This window comes from Pinus tabuliformis, chromosome 1_2 (assembly GCF_031772625.1).
Source record: "Pinus tabuliformis cultivar Carrire ecotype Pingquan chromosome 1_2, CPIR1, whole genome shotgun sequence".
Classification (NCBI taxonomy): Eukaryota; Viridiplantae; Streptophyta; class Pinopsida; order Pinales; family Pinaceae; genus Pinus; species Pinus tabuliformis.
In genome coordinates, this window is record NC_142298.1 from 656592181 (window position 1) to 656597518 (window position 5338).

The following is a 5338-nucleotide window of genomic DNA, read 5'->3' on the forward strand; positions in this document are numbered from 1 at the left end:
ATTCAGGGACTGTTGGGGTAGTGTTTAATTAGGGAAATAGGGAATTAGGGAGTGATTTAGGAATTTTAGATATAGGACTAGGGTTTGGGAATTAGAGAGTATTTGGGACTTTGGGAAAGGGGATCTGGGATATGGAATTAGTGAATATAAGGGTGTGTGAATTTAAGGAATAGGGAAATCAAGGGAAAAATGGAGTAAGGGAGTGATTAAGGGAATAGAAGGATGGAATTGGTAGCAAAACAGTCAATACTAACCATAGGCAGCAATTTCCTTTGAGAAATTTAAAATACAACAAACACCATAAAACAATCACCAAATTTGGATGAAAAGCGGTGACAGAGGGTCAACCTACTTGGACAAGTGATGATCCACAAGTTTTGGGCGATTTGGAGCAAGTTATTGAAGTTTTCGGGCTTGCCGGCTGTATGCGCCGTGCATCAAACCAATGCACCGTGCTCGTGCAATTTTGAACTGGAGGTTGAAGCCCAGTGCGCCGCGCCTGCTATGTGCGCTGCGCCACCTGCCCAGTGCGCCGCACATGCTATGTGCGCCACGCCACCTGCCCAGTGTGCCGCACCTGCTATGTGCGCCACGCCACCTGCCCAGTGCGCCGCACCTCTGTTTTTTGGCCGATTTTCACCAATTCCTCTCACTTGCTCACCAACACGACTTTGCCTTGCTTCCACTTTGTCTTGGAGTGAAAATGAACTTTTCAAATGAAGAAATGACTTATATATGGAGCTTTCAAATTTTTGGCTTATAAAACCCATTTTTACAATGTTTTGAAAATGACTTTGTTTTTGACTCTGTTTTGAGCTTTTTTCACTTTATTTAAAATGTTTTGATGGACTGAATGACCTGTGCTTTGTTTGTTTTGCAGGTGGTTGGAGCTACTGGGGCTAGGGAAAGAGACCAGGGTTACAGGTGGAGTGATTTACATATGAAGAAAATGAAATTACATAAATTTATACCATAAAAGCAAAAATACTCTGTTTTTCCTCAAAATAGAGTTTTGAGGAAAGACACATCTCTGGATACTTGATGATGAAATTTATTGATGCTGGAACCTCCTCATGTGCCTGCTGGTTGTTATTGGACACTTTGAAACACCTTTTGATGAAACCCTAGACCTAAATGACAATGAAACCCTAGAAAAGACCTCTGCAATATTTAAGACAAAACGGTGACTGTATACACTTTTTGATGAAAAAAACATGAACCGGCAGGTAAATGACATGAGGGAAAATGTACGAGAAGCCACTACTGTCAGATGATCCATGCGCCTAATTGAATGCAACTGAATGAGCAGGACACCTAATATGCAATGCAACAAGAGGATTTGATCTCTGACAAAGGGATGAAAATACCGACACTAACATAAGGAGCATTATAAATAATAGTGGAAATTAAAAAATAATATTAGATTACATCATCAAATTTTAGAGGGAAAAAAGAAAAAAACTATCTTTTCAACTTATCTCCCTACTATTTTACTCAAATTTCGAGTGGAAGCACTTGTTGGATGCATAATTTAATTCCTCATCCAAGGATTACCGATGTTACATACTTTTGAAGGACCCTGGTACACGAAAAATTAGAAATACATTAAAAAACTTGATTGCAATCATGTTTTTCATGTATTTATCATTTATTGTGTAGCAGGGTCCATTGAAAGTATGCAACATGGGTAATGCTTGGATGAGGAATTAAATTTCGCATCCAACGAGTCCTCTTGCTTAAAATTTGAGTAAAATCATAGGGAGATAAGTTGAAATGCGAGTTGAAAAAGTAGTTTGTTTATTTTTTAATTTTTTAATATTTTTACTTGTTACTCCAAAAATGGTGAATCATCCCCCATGGATGACATCATCATATTGAATCCTATTGGTTCTTATAATGTTCATTTGGGTTGTACAATTTTTCTTTGAGGTCCATTTTAGACCTCAAAATTTCTCTAATGCACCTCAAGGAATCACAAGCATCGCTTCACTGCCAGCAAGCCTGTTTAGTACCCTGACGAAGTTGCTTGCTTCACCTCTCTGCGTAGGAAGCCTTTCTCTTCTTCACCTTTATTTTATCTAAGAGATATGCTTGAGGAATTTATTGAAATTTTGTAGCATAGGTGAAAGAGGGATCCTGACTTATTTAATTTTTAAGAGATATTGTTCCTTGCTTAAGGGACTTGAAAGGTATCTGAAACTAATATGCTCATTTAAGGTTTTCTCCTTTCCCTTCTCTACTCAATTGAGTCAAAAGGTCAAAACATCATTCAATACAAGGATGAGTCAGGATGAAGATCCTAATAAAGAGACAAGCTTCGTAGTCTAGCCAAAGGATTTCCATCTGGAACAAATCATATTTTCCGTTCATACATCATTGAATTTAAAGATATACAAATTAGGAAAAAGAAGATGATTGCATATTAGCCAAGTGTTGTTTGTCATCACAATTTCCCTTTTAAAGATTTTCGACATTGTATTCCGGGCCAACAAAACATTCTTCATGCATGGTATTATTAAACAAAAACACAAAAGAAAAATCATGGAAAAACAAGAAAACAAAAGAAGAAGAAAAAAGAAAATGTAAAACTAAAATGTAGAGCAACATGCAAGGTGGAAAGCAGGGAAACAAAAAGAAAGGCTAGGACTAGATGAATAGCGAAATGTAGGGTCATGTGATGCAACTAAAAGCTAGAATGTAGCTAGACCTACTCCTAACCTAACGAGCTAGAAGGTAAGAGCTACGTGAAGTGAAATTTCCAATGTAGCCACAGTAATTTCTCTCGACCTACAAACACAAAGATGCAATCAATTAAAACAATATAAAGCAATGTGTAAGAGAAAAGATAACAATTTGAAAATATGGCACAATGAATTGAAGGTATTTCTTATTAGTGGAAATATGTGCCCTACTGACTGGTTTCAACTAGTCTCGAACTTTATGTCTTTGATTAAAATAATGATCATACAGACCTTGAAGACTATTTTTGCATATACATCCATCTGTATTGTTAGTTTTAGAAAACATAAAGAAAGATCAAAATCTATTACTTGCAATTGAGTTTTCCAGGTAAGATTTATCTAACCATTCAACAAATGGATCATGATATTTGAATTGATCCATATGAAAACTCTTAGACTCATGAGAAAATAAAATTTCTATAAATGAATTCAAACCACAATGAGAATCTTGTAAGGAGGATTCAATTTGATCTTGTTTATAGATCTTATCGAGATGGTGAGGACCTAAAATGACCATGAACACGGGCTAAAGTGCCTCAGCTATCTGACAAGTATCTGAATAATACAACAATGGACCATAAAGATCAACATGCTCGACAAAATCAATTGAAGTAAATAAACTATCATCAAATGTACTGGTGGGAAAATGATTAATTGAATGACAATTGTTAGCGCCTATGTGATGATTAGATTGGTGGACTAGCATACAAGAGTCTTGATTGTCTATTGGTTCCCTTTGTATCTGATTGCTTATCAGACCAACAATATAAAATCTTAGAAAATTTAAAACAATTGCTGACATCATAAATTTAAGAACCCAATTAGGATACCGGGGTGTCAAAATATTGAAAGTGGATGTCAAATCGGTCTAAACATTTATATCGACACAAGGTTTTGATTCGCCGAATGACCCAAGAATTTGATAGCATTCAAGAAGATATATTGTTCCATAAAGAAGATTAAATTCATAAGGGGGATTACAAGGTGACCAATCTTGGAATAATTTGACAGGGAGAAATATTTCAGCCAAAGATGGCCTTTGTCTTGATAATCAAAATGATAGGATTTGAACTTGTGTACATTCGTGTATGATATGCATTCCAATATCGGGTCTGCTACAAGGGATTCATATGATGAAGAAATATTAACCAAACAAGAATATTTTATCTGATATTTGGCCCTATCTTGAGGATTAAGAGTATTAGCTTGAAAATGCCAAAATTCCTTCAAGAATGAGCTCGCATCTAGTGGAAGAATTTTAAGGAGAGGATTACACATGAACATCTGGATCCAATCTAGTTTGGAGATCCCTTCAGGATTGTGGGAATCTAACATAAACATCATCAGAATATGAAGTGCCATGAATCCCTAATAAGTTTATGAACTTTCTAACAATGGATCGTCAAATTTGGGTGGCTTAGAAAAATCAACAGGTAGATATGCAACAGTATCATCATATGTATCAGTGAAAACATTGTTATTGCTACTAGTTTGATCAGATTTAAGATTAAGCATATCAGACTCTTGATTGATAAGGAATTTAGATGCATCAATTAGAAAATTCCCTTGATAATTTAGAGTTATAACATCTTCTTCTTGACTTATGAAATATTTATAGTTAAACATATCATGAATAATGGATTCAAGATTTTCATACTCTGATTGTAAGATCACACCAACTTGCGCCTGATTGAAATCTCGGCCAACATGATAAGGATATGAAGCATTTTGATAAACTTCTGCTATAAAATATTTATAAAACACATTTGGGTACAATGAATAGTGTGCTAAGGGTGAGGAAAGATGAAAAGAATCACAAGAAGGGATGTCAGTTGTAACTGAATCAAGCTAAAGATTAATTGAATCCTCATAATCTTCATCAACTTAATGATTAAATAAATGCATTTCACTATGATCTTCTGATTGACCTGCCTTTACTTCAACAGGGTATATTGAAGATTCAAAATCTTGACAACTTGTTTCTTCAAATTTGATATCTGAAGATGCATGTATCGAAGAAATTTCAGAAGCAACTCGAACTGAAAGCTTACCCCAATCCATAAATCAAGATTGCAAACTATGAGAACCAAATTCTGAATTAATACCTCGCAACCTTCAAAAGAAGAAAATATATCATTCAATGTACTTGGATATTCATCACCACATGAGTTAATGGAAATAAGAATGTTATGGTGATGGTTGTCCAAGGTCTTGACTTGAATGAAGGGTTTGGAATCACTTGATAGATTATCAATATTACAAGATTTATGATCATCTAGAAATGCAAGATTATCATCTTGAGAGAGCGAATAAATATGGGACATATCCTCAACACTTGTCTCCTTTACACGTGAAATGTAACTACCTTTTTCTTGATCACTTCTTGAAACAACAAGTTGAAATTCCAATGGGTTTGAAGCAGATTGATCAAGCAGATCATGAAACAAGGAATCATGAGTCATACGTGACATAGGTTTTGAGGTATGCTGAGAGGAAATCATGTTTTTAATTCGATTGGATTCAAGAATATGATTACGTACATTGATGTGATATTGAAAAACCAAGGGACCAATTTTCACCACAGGATCTGTATAATT